Source organism: Engystomops pustulosus, chromosome 2 (genome assembly GCF_040894005.1).
Source record: "Engystomops pustulosus chromosome 2, aEngPut4.maternal, whole genome shotgun sequence".
Lineage (NCBI taxonomy): Eukaryota > Metazoa > Chordata > Amphibia > Anura > Leptodactylidae > Engystomops > Engystomops pustulosus.
In genome coordinates this window covers 123965483-123980609 of record NC_092412.1, presented here as the reverse complement: position 1 = coordinate 123980609, position 15127 = coordinate 123965483, and the positions used below count along the sequence as shown (strand labels likewise).

At 41.4% G+C, this 15127-nt stretch overlaps 1 protein-coding gene across 3 annotated transcripts in view; it reads left to right on the top strand.

Annotated features, from left to right (window-relative positions):
- Positions 1–484: 484 nt before the first annotated feature.
- Positions 485–15127, top strand: part of TPST1 (tyrosylprotein sulfotransferase 1) — a 51901-nt gene continuing 37258 nt past the window's right edge. The window contains exon 1 of one of the 3 annotated variants that reach the window (XM_072136234.1): positions 485–645. The gene's annotated coding sequence lies outside the window, so the exon portion shown is untranslated. Of the gene's footprint in view, positions 646–760; positions 782–15127 lie in introns of those variants that run through there. The other 2 variants (XM_072136237.1, XM_072136236.1) reach the window with 2 other exon arrangements.

The following is a 15127-nucleotide window of genomic DNA, read 5'->3' as shown; positions in this document are numbered from 1 at the left end:
TCCATGTCCCCACAGGTCCCTCTCACACTGCCTCCATGTCCCCACAGGTCCCTCTCACACTGCCTCCATGTCCCCACAAGTCCCTCTCACACTGCCTCCATGTCCCCACAAGTCCCTCTCACACTGCCTCCATGTCCCCACAGGTCCCTCTCACACTGCCTCCATGTCCCCACAGGTCCCTCTCACACTGCCTCCATGTCCCCACAGGTCCCTCTCACACTGCCTCCATGTCCCCACAGGTCCCTCTCACACCGCCTCCATGTCCCCACAGGTCCCTTTCAGTGTCTCCATGTCCCCTTTGCCTCCCACAATGTCTCCAGGTCCCTCTCACACTGTCTCTATGTCCCTGCGGCCCCTCACAATGTCCGCCTAACCGTGCGGCCCCTGCCACACTCTTCAATTCCCCAGGTCCCCCGCTACTTGCAGAGGGCAGGCAGCAGCCTCTCTTCCTGTGTTAGGGGCTTCAGGCTAGAGCCCGCCTCTGCTTCCTGTCACGTGATCCGATGATGTTAGAAGGTCCTTACGGAGTGTAGTATTGAGCCATTACATTACCATGGTGGCAGAGAACGGCCGAGGGAGTTCATGATGTCGGGGGGAGGGGGGCACCGGAGCTGACAGGGGCTGCCTGCCCGGGACCGGATCCAGGTAAGCGACACACCAATAACTTGTACACACTTACTGAGAGATATGGCAGCCTCGGGCAACATAGCGGAGCTCCGCGCACTGATGTGCATGGAGCAGCAGAGGATCGGTTATCGTACATGGGCAAACATATTCACATGTGCGTATTGCCCTAGACTCCTGGATAGCAGGTATCGTTCCATGACCAGTGCCCACAATGAAGGACCATCTACATCATTATCCTCCGCTTCAGACTGCTGACGTCCCAACATGATGGATGGAGGCTTCAGATATCTGTTCAGTCTGCAGAGTATCACTTGTTGCTGCACTGTGCATTTCTAACATTCACTTTGCACCTCGTATTATTATATTTAGGAGGTTCTGGAAGACTCTTTACAAGACTCTTCTTGTCTCCTTGGGACAGATCTGTACAAATTCTAGGAATAAATTACTGTGTCTGTGTACTTCCATCTAAAATGTCCTGCTACCTGACTATATAGCATGGTAGAATTTACAGTCACTTTCCAACCCCTGCTGTGGGGGATCACATTGTAAAAAGATCAAACAGAATGCTGGCATAATGGGGCACGTTCACTCAGATGGAATTTTTGGACAGCGTGCACTGTATGTTTTGGGAAAGGATTCCAGATGACTTGGGTCAGGATCTGATTTCATCTGCTACTTGAAATATGTGCACCTTCAACACATAGATATTGGGGAGACACTATGATCTTCCATAATTGGAATTGGTAGTAGTACACCCAGTGGAATCGCCATGGGCATCCAGCTGTGTTCAACCTTTGCCAAAGATGCGCCGCAGCCTTTTTTGAAGCATGTGAATGAAATTTTGTAACAGCTAGAGGTTTAGCTGTGAAGCTGCGTTGTGTGACCCTATAGCTAAAGGCAGCTTTTCAATTTTGTTGTGGTCTTGAACAAGGAAAGCTGTACAGTAATTGGTTACGGGGGGCAACAAAGTCAGTGTTTCATTTGGGTCTTTTAATTTAGATGTTCAGTTTTACAGAGTTGTCCACTAGCAGCTAACTGAGACACAAACTTCCCAGATTAGCCATCTGCCTGACAAAGCCATGTTTGTGTATTGAGATAACTAGGAAAGCTGTAAGAACTTGATAAACACACCATTAGATCTGCATATAAAAATTGGATTTGTCATCCCTGATCTGTTTGACGTTTGGAGAGCACACAATGCCAAGAACGCATGGCATCATTTATCCTGCTTCCTTCTCCTGGCAATATATTGGGCATTACAGATGTGCAGCACCAATGAATGAATATAAATACGTTTCTGGTTAATATCTGAGAATAGCTATAAAGAAAACCACATGTGAACCATGTGTATGTGTTACTGTGTGTGTGGTTTTCAGTGGAAAGATGCATATCTTAAAAGATGTGGAGCTGATATTTTATGCTGCAAATTACAGCCCATGTTGATGTATCCTTGAGTACATCTATAGCCTAAAGCCATGTTCACTCAGAGAACAATGCAAGTGAATGTGTTTTTGCAAAATATACTACATAAGATGGGAATAGATTTGTCAGTGGACTTTGTTCTATGTAGCTTTCCTGTTTCTGAACTTTGGACTTTGACTTGGTCGCTCCTAGGAGATGCCAATGTTTTCCAGGTTTCCTGAGCTGCACTTACTATGAAGGTTGCGTATGTTATGACTCTTGCATCGGTTGTGAACACCCTGTATTGGGACAATGTCGGTATCCAGGTTTATTTGTCAGAGCCAATCCTATGTATGACGTCACAAACCTGCTATTACACAAGGTGTAAGAAATCTACAAATGTACAAATTCACAGTTGCCGTATTATCGGGGTGGGCGATTCCTCTTCTTGGAAGAGTTGAGTGGATTAGGCATTATACATTGAAGTGTTTTTCTCTAGAACGTTATCAAAGCCAGAGAGCGTTCATTGAAAGACTACTCCTCCCCCCTCCTTGAATACTGCAGCCAGGTTAGCCTTGCTACATAATCTTTGGTCATCATATTTTCTAAAAGTAGACTACACTTCTTGTAAGGGTATATTTACACACAGCAAATTTGGTGCAGTTATACCTGTGACTGGAATTCAGTTTCACTCCTATTAGACAGGTTGTATATTAGAGTTTTTAAGGGGTTAGTCACTTTACCTCTTGTTTTTGTAGTGTTTGTGATGGGGCAGAATATTAGGTAATTTACCAATCTACATCAATTAAAAGTTCTGTACCGTTTTATTGATATGTAAATTGATAGCTCATGTATTTTACCTTATCAGCCAGGCATTCCTGACCATAAAATGGCTGATGGAGAGTCATATAATATCTATCTGTCCATGAACAATCGCCCTGCAAGGACCTTATGATTGTATTTATTATATAAGATCAGACCTGAAGGACTTCTACCAGTCCCACTGAAGTAAATGCACAAACCCAAGTCCTTGTAGAAAAAAACCTGAGAATGTCCCATTCTTGTGCTTTTTTGTTGTGGCCAGGTGCAGTCTGGGATTTTCTGAGATTATACAATGGTAAGTAAAGCCGCTGCACCTGTTTTTTTCCCATTATCCTTGTTTTGCAGAGGCATCAAAGCTGATAAAAAGAAAAAAAAACCCAACCGTGTGAATGTGTGTGCTTGTCTCAAGAACCTTGCATTTTTATGGCTGGGAATTGGCTTTGGGTACTCGGGAAGTGACCGCAACCTTGGTGTGAATGTTTGATGATAAGGAGGGTTCTGTGTGTATAATTTATAAAATGTTTGCAAGTAAAACAAATCATGAGCTGTCACAGTGTAACTTGTTGGCCTCCATATGTGTATACATTGGATAGGAAGTTATTATTGCGTCCTCTGTTGTTAGCACATGTGGCAAGGACATGTCACACTATGGAAAAAGAGAACTTGCCCTGACCTCTTCCCTGTAACATGAAATTTGCCCAAACTCACATAAAAGTGAATTTATGCTTCTGTCCTTTTTGTACTTGTTACCGCGGTTCAGCGCATTTAGTGGTTCACAGGTTGTACATTGCACACAGTGAGCACATGTCTGTGCTTTCTAAGTATTTATGGTGCTCTACAGACCTGAGCATTGAATGGTTCAAGTCATCCATTTGCAGAAGGGTGTATGGTATGATATTTTTGAGCGCAAAGGGTGATGCCACACATGGCGTTTTGAATCCGTTTTTGGCCCGTTTTTAAGCAAAAAGCATGCGTTTTGCTTAAAAAAGGGTCAAGAACGGATTCAAAACGCCATGTGTGGTATCACCCAAAGTCTTTCATAGGTCAAAGCTGTAATGTCTGTAATTGTGTGTCCGCAGTTGCAGATCATCTGGGTGATAACGTGATTTATGGAGAGTATAATTATGTAGCACACAATAGTAAAAGTCTTTGTAAATGACGACACTGGAACGTACGTTTTGGCAAGGTTACAGTGTGGTTTACATTCATGGTTTCAGCTGGTGCTGGTAGTTAACTATTGCACATGACAGTCATTGTGGAGGCTTTGGAAAGACACCATCATACAAGGATCATTACAAATGTAGGGAATATTAGCCAGACATCAGATTCCCTCAGCGTTTTACACAATCCATTAGGAAGTCAAATTAAAATATCAAAAATATATTTCATATATATATCAGCTTATAAGCACAGAGGCTATTATTGCCTGTTACATGCTTGCAGCTTCAGGTATTAAGCCGAATTCACACGAACCTGGCTACGGTGTTATGGAGAGGAGGAGGTGTGACCCCTCCCCTCTCCGTAGACATGCACGGCATAAGGCCTTGTACACAGGGAAAGACATGTCCTGTCCTATCTTTTCCCCATGTACAGGGCTGTAGGGTGCCGTATCGCTCTGTGCGTCTATTGCTGTTAATGGGGGACATATTTGTGGCCGCATGCCTGTGGCCATATATACGCGCCCCCCCCCCCCCCCCCCCACACACATGTACATGTAAATGGAGCGTAAAGGTGTTTTAAAATTTTTTTTACTATGTATTGTTCTTGTTTTGTAAACAATTTTTAAAACCCACTTGTTATTAAGCCGTGCCATGTCCATATATGGGGCATTCCTAATATTAGGCCTCATAGTACAATAGTAGGGTCAACATCAAGGCACTAGCACACCTATTTCACATAGAGTTGTATGATAGTCGCTGCAGCTGCTGAAGAGCTTCTTTTGTTTATTTCGGTGGTACAGAAGAGGGTGCTTCCTGCACAAGTGATCTACAACATACTGCTTCTGCAGGAAGAGATAAGTTATGTCAATGGCCTATGTTCAAACACAGAATATTATATTATTCACAGACCTGATAGCAATGGTATTATAAATTGCAAAAGCGACGCTACACTAATTAACTGTATTTGTGTTATAAGTTAATTTTTATGGAAAACACTGCAGCAAAACTGAACAATCTCATGCCTATGTGGCTCTTTAAGTTATCGTGAAAATTTAAGTTGCTATGGTACACATGGATGCTGCATTGCCTTAATATGACGTCCACAGGAATATATACCTTTTGCTTCTCCAGTGCATTATAACGTATAGCTGTTATAGTTACTATACAAAGTATGCAGCAGTGAGATATTATCATGCAAAGAGTACAAAGGGTGGCGCCACCATCTGGAAGCCACTAGATCAAGGGGCTCCTATGGGGGTTCATATGGCAATATTATGCTGGTGTGACATTTAACTACAGTACCTGTATCTGCGACAGCCTAAGATAGGTAGAATCCAGTGGCTGTAGTGGTCACATATCTGTCCATGTGACATCACTACTCAGTCTCTCTATACAAACAGATTGGCGGTAATGGGAGGCATCACACTGAACAAAAATGTGTTCTAGAAGTGAGTATACCCTGTTTGGGCTCCTGGGGCCCATAGTAAAAAACTATAACAATCCTTGATAACCCGTTTAAAGGGAACCTTTCATCACGATTTCACATCAGGTTAATCGCATGCTGCTTTGACTAAGGTTTGTTTGTTTGGTTTGTTTTTGAGAAATCACATTTAGAGAAGATACTTATTTCCAATTTCAGCCATGTGGGCATCTCAACCAGCAGCTCGAGACCAGAGACACATGCATGCGGTAGGACACAAGTAGATGAGCATTCCTATACAAGAAGAAGTCTGTGCGAATTCTAGTCATGCCCATATAGCAAAGGGGGAGGTTGTAGTGTCTGTTCCAGGGACTGGCTACTTTTCCTGTTGGCCAGCTATAAGTAGATGCTATGTGCCACTCCAGTCTCAGGCTGCTTCTTGCTTTCCTTTGTGTTGGAATATATGATAAACCGCTAGTTTTCCTTGCCATTTGGGGACAGCTGGGGTTGATCAAATGTGTTTTGGGTTGGGAAGAATGTCTAAACAATATGATGTTATTGCTGAGAGGACAGTACATGGCGAATACTCCACAGCTCTGCCACGCAGTCATTCTGGTTTATTGTCTGCTTCACTTCCAGGAGGATTTCTTTAGATGTAAAATTACTGGTGTTAATGGCAATTACTCAGTTTTTCCAGAAATGCAAGTCATCTTTGAAAAGCACCAGTGTTGTGGTATGGAGATCAGGTTTCTGGAAATTCTGACAATTTCTCATCTCTTATGTAGACCAGTAAATTTTACTGTGACTGACATGAAAGCACATATGATAGACAAGTGACGGAGAACCTTTTTGAGACAGAGTGCCCAAACTGAAACCCCAAACCCACTTATTTATGAAGTTTCAACACAGCAATTCAAACATTAAAGTTTTTGCACTCATCTCGCTTCTTGCTGTTCCATAGCTTTCAAGGGTCCTGAGGACACAAGGATTTCGGGGGTTCCAGAGATGGCTCCAATGATAATCTGACCCTGTCAACACCTTCACTCTATTCCTTCAGTCGCAAGTAGACCAGGAAGCTTCACTTTAAAATAACGCTGGGCATGACATGTCCTGGGCTACCTGGGACTGCAGGAGGATCCCTTAAAGGAAATATACCATCAGAATCAAGCAGGGATAAACCAAGGGCACGCAATTCCAGGCACTGTGACACTTGTAATCTTATATTTGTTATCACATTGCCTGGATCTAGGAGTAAATGTTCCTGGTTTATCATGATGGATTTTGATGGAAGATTTTCCTTAAGACCTGTCTAGCGAACCCTGTGCTGAACCACTAAGAGGGCTCAGAGTGCCACTTATGATACCCTTGCCCTAGGTTTGCCACAACTGATATAGACAATCATCGCTATTTTTTTCCTAAAAATAGTAATATGTGAGGATTACAGCCATACCCCACATGTGTATATTCACCAGAACATTAAACCAGGGAACATTAAAACCACAGGGGGCGCCTGCCTTTCACAACAATAACCCAAATAAACAAACTATGTATCCATAAACCAAGCTAATGAGATAAGTCACCTTTAGATATGCGCCATTCTATTAGCTGTGCATTAATGGAACCTTCCATTGTTCACAGGAATTTGAGTAAGAACGTCATAACAAGGGTGTAAAAGATGGAGGATGGTGTTAAATAAAAAATTTATAAAGAAATGTGTGTGTTTTTTGTGTTCCATATAACTTTATGGACATGTTCTGGGTCGCAGTGTTAACATGTAGCCACATTAGTCGAAGAGGATTGATTTGTTCATCGTTTCACTAAATTTACAAAAAAAAAGTGTGTTAAGAGAACATCAGGTAAAGGAAACTTGTCATCAGGTCTCTGTTACTAATTCTGTCATGACTACCTGTTGGTAGCAGCTCACAAGGATTTCATCCCAGCCTTTATCTAGTTAAATGATACATTAATCATTCTAAACTCATATTTTCTGCCATTGTTCTTGCCTTTTTTATTCTAGAATGTTAGTTTGCTAATTTTTGCAGACATAATAGGAAACATCTTTGCTACTTTTTTACACTGCAGTAGTTAGACTACAGTTCACTACATTATTTGGTTCTGCTTTATTTCCACTGTTGCTGGTTAGAACCAATACGTAGGAGATGCAGGACTATGCAGTGAAAACACTTACAACTTATAGGATAACTTACAGATATTGATAGATTTGTCCCATACTTCACTCACTTATAGAGGACTTCTGGGATATGGGGATTTTGTTCTAGACGTTAATTAGACGTGATAATTAGACGTCAGTAGGGAGCTTTAATATTCTTAAAGGGGTTTTCCCACAAAAGAAAATTCTCAAATCTTAATCCCCTAGTGATGTTTACAAGGCCTCACACAGGAATCCAAGATGGTGGCCCGACACTAAAGTCAGAAGTTACTGGGTCATGTCTAGGGGCAACTAATGGTGTACTCCAGGACTGATAGAGACAGGTTGAACTTACAGCTGTGATATGCTGTATTTTTGTTAATAGTGAATAAGAGAATGTGTTATCATGAGTACATTTAGGAAACTTGCTTTTCTGGGAATACCTCTTTAAGTACAGGGACTTCTTACTTTTCTTTGACAAATGATTTCCGGTAAAGGAGGAATTGTGTTGTATTATATCACATCTGATCCTTTTTTTCTCTAGGATGTAAGCTACTTCCTGTTTTGTTAATTTTTCACATAAGTAACAGATTATAATAGAGATGAATGGAGATACATTGTTTTCTGTGGTTTGCAAGATGCAGTCACAGCAAAATTGCAGAAATGGTGTATGCATCTGCTTTTGACCATCAAACTGAAGACACCCCCTTCCATATGTAAGAGTCTAAGGAATGTTCTATGCCTTCTTACTTGTAGTTACAACTAGAAGGGTGATTGACATTCTGTCCCATGACTCATTGGGAGAACGCTCCTGGGTGTAAAGATCAGTACAAGTTTACAAATGGGTTTATTTGTACCTGAAGCGTGTAATATAACACTTAAATTTCTGTTTCGGCAGTATTCTGTCATTTTCCTGTATGTCATAGACCTGGTTGCCTGGTAGCAAGTAATCCAGGGTGATTTCAACTTGATGAATGATTGCATTGACATTTAATGTAATTCAGTCAGAAACCGTCGCACTAGTTGTCTCTTGCGTTTATGATAAGTATGACAAGAGAGTGGTTAGCTGATCTGTGCTGTATACTATTTATAAAAGAAATAGAGCAACTAAATGGTCTGTTGTGAGATATCTGTGTTGTATATATCAAATAGCCTACTTGCTATAGGGTTGCCTTTCCCTGGATATCATCAAGCTACTTCTCGAATCATTGCACCTTAGCCATGCATGTAAATCCATGAGAACATATTGGCTGCTGTGGTGGCCTGACATCCCATATGATTCATTGTAATAAAGGAGAGCTCTAATTGTTGGCTCTGGCAGATCCTCTGGCCGTGTTCCAGATTGAATAGTTCTTCCAAGACTATTCACAGTAATCCGTATCGGTAGAAGCCTGTTTTATGATGCATTAGCTTTGTGTAACCCATGTTTCAATGCTTTTATTGATTGTTAGATATTACCTTTACCACACTTGGATGAACTTGTTGATGGGTCACGGTTCTAGTCAGTAACTTTTTAATATAAATGTATCCTATTTATTTATGTGCAATGGCTTCACAAAAATTGTCTGGAATTTGTATTTTTTTTAACACCATGTAATAATTATGACCTAAAGAAAAGCACTTGTAAAGTCTGCATTTCTTAATAAGTTCAGAAAAATATCCTTTATTAAAGTGAACCTGTAAATTAACCCCCCTCTAAATGACAATCCTGAAGTGAAAAAGGAAAAAGTGCCGCACGGCCAAAGATGTTTGGCCAGGGCACTCTACCAGTCTATGGGGTTGTATATCCGGCCGCAAAATACACGTGCCTCAGACAGACGTGTGGATGTGGCCTAAGAAAATGTACCAATATGTTTTGTATAAAGAATTGCGGCCAGGTGCGATTTGTGCAATTTTGGGTACTCACCAAGCACAGAAAAGGGAAGCGTCTATTTACAGCGTGGAAACAAAAGTCCAAAAGCATTGACTACATGTAAATTTCTAGTTGTGAACAGTCTCCAGTAAACATTAGTGGAAATCAAGCTTGATGTGTTTCCTGTGTACTTTTCCCAGCTGAGACCTCCTAATGAGTTTGTTTGGCTGTTTAGCGATCAGATGTTAGCACATATGTTGCTGAATGAATTGAGAAGGAGGACACTGACACTACCCTTCGATTTCTCATGGAAACAGATCAATATGCGGTCTTGCCAGCTCATGTAGTTAATAAAGATGCAAAAACTACATCTTTTCACATTCTATGCACCAAGCCACTAATGTGTTTCCCAGCTTTGTGCTGAATAACTGTGAGAACCATAGCATAACAAGTCTACGTGTAACCTGGATATTAATGACAATTTCAGAAGGCAGAGAGATCATCTGATATGTTAATGATGATCTGTAGTCTGGAAGTCTCCGTCCTTTGTCATTTTATTGATTATCTGTTTCAAAGTGAAGGATTTATGGTGTGAAGGATATGCCAGTGATAAAACTCAATACCTAAGTTAGGTGTTCCCAGAAATTCTAGATGGTGAATAGGTAATGTAATACTCTTATCTTATCAGAGGAAATGTACACAAAGAATGGGTTTTTTAAATTCTTTATCTTAGTGCTCTGAAAAAGTGGAGTCTTTATCCCAGAAATATCGTGAAAGAAAACTTTGCCTCTATTTTTGTCAGGAATACAGGCCACAAAAGTGAGGTTACTTTCTCTAAGGAATAAATTCTACCTATAGGAGTGTTCTTTATGAATAGGTAATAAAGGAACGCTCCAGTCACAGCTGATTCATTGAATTATACCCTGTGCAGGGCCTGAGAGAGGACCATGACTCTACGTTCTAGACTCTTCTCTTCAAGCCCAGTAGCATACATAATTCAATGAATTGGCTTTGACTGGAGTGTTCCGTTTAACTATTTTTGAGCTAAATTCTGTACGTGCAGTTTCAGAAAATGACAATGAAGACCTTTAGGCTACGTCTAGTGTGATGTTAATATAGCTGTGCCAAGTTGCTGGTCTGGCACCACAGAGGGATAATATTCCATTCTTTAGATTTAGGCCGGCGCCACACGTGGCGCTTTTGTCTGCGCTTGCAAACGCAGACAAAGTCGCGCCCACCGGGGCGGGCCTCGGCCCGATCGCATCGGCGTTTCTATGGAAACGCCTGCGATCGGGAACGAGCCGCCGGTGTTTCGCGTTAATTTAACGCGAAACACCGGCGTCTCGTTCCCGATCGCAGGCGTTTCCATAGAAACGCCAATGCGATCGGGCCGAGGCCCGCCCCGGTGGGCGCAACTTTGTTTGCGTTTGCAAACGCAGACAAAAGCGCCACGTGTGGCGCCGGCCTAAGTGGGTTAAATAAGTATTGAACCTATCACTAATTTTCTAAGTAAATATATTTCTAATGGAGCTGTTAAGATGAAGTTATCATCAGATGTCCGTAACAAACCATCCACTCTACCCGCAAAGAAATAAAACTTTGGATGTCCTTGAATTAATGTATGTGTAATAATGAGAAAGGACACAGGGAAAAGGTATTGAACACATGGAAGTAATTGAAAGTCATGACACCAGTTTTAAGCTAACAGTAGTTAGAAAGCAATCCTTCCACTTAGTGAAAAGAGGGCCATTTTTTCGTGAGAACTAGGATTAACAATAAATCCTAATTGCAGATGCCTTTTGGTAACTGTTACAGCTGATCGTTATAGCCTGGGACCAAAGTACAGTAAATTACCAACATCTAGAGGTCTGTGTGTAACAAGGGGTCGTCTGTAAGTCTGGTGTTCTTAAGTAGGGCACCGCCTGTACAGGAAGGGTCTTGAAGCAATCAAGCTAATACAAAGTAGTATGTTTCAGTAAGTGTGTTCAATACATTTTTCCTGTAGCTTTTCAGTTTTACGCTTGGACGTTGGAGGGCCAGGGCATGGAGTGAGCTGGGCATAGTAATAATAGTTACTGGTACCATTTAGTTACCGTAGTAATGGTACCAGTTATCAGTTGGTAGATGTCCTTTAAAGCTTATCTGTAAAGTTACTTGACAAAAAAATAATTTTAGCAACAGCCTTTGACAACAATTCCAACGATGCCAAAATCATGCTTTTTGCTTCTTCCTATCCTTGAGATATAGGGCTAATGGATATATAAGTCTATATAAGTCTCCTCTCAGCTTTTCCTAAAGTGGGTGGGACTTCATGGTTGTGACATCAGCTATGGGTAAGTATCCCAGAGCAGTTAAGGGCATTCACGTGAATGTGCACAAACCCAGCCAGTCAGCACACAGTCAGTGTTACTACTCGTACAGAGATCTAGTGTAGGGCAAGGAAGACGGACCTGACAGCACTGTGTCTCTGCATCATAGTAAGAAATGATCATACAGTAATTTACTACATCACTGAGAAAAAGATATATTAAAACGTCTACATATGTATAAAAAGATGAACACATTGCAATGTCACAGTATGTGTATGTGTGTGTGTCTGTGTACACGCACATGCACACACACCGTGAAACCTCTCCAGGGGACCACCTCTCTAATTTGCCATTATGCTCTATGGAAGCTGCTGTCTTTATACTGACCACCCCTTTCCTGTGCAAATAGATCTGCTCAAAGAGGTTTTACTGTGTATATATACTGTTCAGTGTGTTCAGGGTCTGATCTCTGGTTTATTTGTGCATAAAAACTTTTATACATACACATTTCTACTAAATTCAAACTTTCAAAGACAACCCGCTCTGCTACATCCCATCCCTGGTGTGTAATTGGATGACCTGAAGCAAGGAGGTGATCGATCACATGCTTGTGACATCACTTAAGACATGCTGTCGGGACTGATGTTCTCCAGCACCCAGCAACTTCTGCCGTGTGCTGGAGAGGAGGAGGAGGTGGTGACCCCTCCCCCTTCCATAGGAAACAGCGGTGCATGGCCGCACACTCGCGAAAAGATAGAGCAGGCGATAACACCTATGTTATGCCTTTCCTACTTATAACTCATGGACTGTGGAAGGTTCTGTTATTGCATGGCTAAACAATGGCACACATCTAAAAGTGACTTTTGTTATCTTGTTAGCTTGGTTTATGGATACCATATAGTTTTTTACTTTGGTTACCGCTATGTAAGGGAGAGTGCAATAATATATCTGTGTGAAGCATTGTGAAATTTTCTTTTTTTTTGTGTAAATTTTTGTTGATGTTGGATATTGTGGTACATGTAAGTCAGCTGACTTTGTGTTATTATTTTTAACTCCCTTTTTGTGCATACACCTCCAATATGATATAAGTTTATAATATTTTTATAAATATATTTTCATTGCATTTCAATGTATTTTTTAAAAAAAGGATAATATTGTGTTTTGTCACAAAGTTGCATTATGGTGGTATGGGCAGGACACATTGGGGCACATTTACTTACCCGGTCCAGTCGCGATCTAGCGGCGGGTTCTCCGACGCTGATTCGGGTTCTGCCGGGATTCACTAAGGTCCGTGCTCCGATATTCACCAGGTGTCGCTGCTGCGCCGAGGTCCGCCGGAGTTCACCTGCTTTTTTCTGGTGTATGTGAGTGCTTGATCTTGCGACACAAATGGCTTTTTAAATTCTGCGGTTTTTCCGAATCCTTCGGGTTGTCCGATGACCACGCCTCCCGATTTCTGTCGTGCGAAAGTCGGCGCGATTGCGCCAAAAATCGATCGCGTGCGCCACAATCCCGTGAAATACAGCACAAAGTGGAAATATTCGGGAAAAACCCGACGGATTCGCAGCTGCGGACCCTTAGTAAATGTGCCCCATTGTTCTTCTGTCTGACATTGCACCGATCTCCGCTCTGCAGCGGCCCCCATCCTTGCATTCCAAGACAAGCTCCACTCACACAGAGACTTCATGCCAGCAAGCAAAAGTGTGAGGAGAATAAATCTACAAGCTATAGATAAGATAAGGTCTTTATCCAGGGGAGGGGGAGGGAGACACAGGAGAGCTGACAGTGTATGTTATGGATGTGATATCTGAGCTGAGAATGTCATGTGTTATATGCATCTCGTTATCTCATCATCTCTGATCTGTCTCATCTCTTTTTCTATGTGTCAGATACTAGTAAATGTTCAAAAGCTAAATGAAAGTATATATAAACCTGTACCATGATAATCTAAGCACATTGTCAGCATCACAGCACTAGAAGAATCATGAAGTTTCTGATTAGAGCATCACCACCCACATCTTGCACTGACCAACCTAAGGAGTTATCAGAGTGAAAAAAGCAATTTACATTTAATGTGTAAGAGGACAGATTCAGTAAACTACACATGTGGAAAGAGGTATGAAATGTTGTTGTGTTAAATAGTGCATTGCATGAGGAAGGGCATTCAAGAGAAGAGGAGACCTTGTTGATGTACTAGAAGTAAAGGTGTGTAAGGATGAACAAGTAGAAGATCTGTGCCAGAATGGAGATCATCAAGTGTAAGAAAAGCGAGGAAATGGTGGCATCAGCCAAGCTTTACACTATTCACTTTATATACATTATATATTTATATACACTTTCATTTAGCTTCTGAACATTGTACTAGTATCCGATACATAGAAAAAGAGATGAGACAAATCAGAGATGAGATGATGAGATCCATGACATGCATATTCCACACAATGACAAAGTCAGTTCTGCTACATCTCTGCTCTCACACTATCAGATGTCAATGAATCATACAGGAGAGTTGTACCTATGTTTGAGGGAGTACTACACTAATGCAGATGAGAAAGACGTGTATTGTTGCATATTTCTTGTTGGTTAATACCCATAGCCATTTTTCAGGGTATTGTAGTAGGTCAGACTTTCACTTACAGAATGGGTACCTATTGGTGGCTCTTGAGACTGCGTGTTTGTTGGTTTTCTGTTTCTAATAGACAAAGAAATTGATATTGGTATTAACCAACAAGAAGACCTTTAAATAACAGTCTTCTCTTCGGAGAACAGCTTTTTATGCTTTTTCCCACAGAACGTTGCATATAAGACTCCTTTCACATCCAAACGGAAAATCCATGCCCCCAAAACTGTCAGCAACGCTGACAATTTTCCAACCTATTTCACACATTTTCTTCCTATGTCCTGTAAGTAGTGACCTTAAAGGGGTTTGCCCACGAAAGAAAATTCTCAAATTTCAATCCCGTAGTGATGTTTACACAGTAAAGATCATTTTTAACCCCTTACTTTACATTTTTACTCAGTTTTATTGCTGTTTTAGCTCTTATAACTCAGTGATGGTCAGTGTAAAATCCCAGTGTGTGGGTGGGGACTCTCTAAGCAGACACATTATGACCCCTATAGTGATGTGAGATAGTGTGCTGACAATTGTGGTTAGATTATTAGGGTACTGGTTTATATACACTTTCATTTAGCTTCTGAACATTGTACTAGTATCCGATACATAGAAAAAGAGATGAGACAAATCAGAGATGAGATGATGAGATCCATGACATGCATATTCCACACAATGACAAAGTCAGTTCTGCTACATCTCTGCTCTCACACTATCAGATTTGATAGTGTATATAGAACTTATCTGGCTGTAGCTTGTAGCTCTCCTCTCGCTGC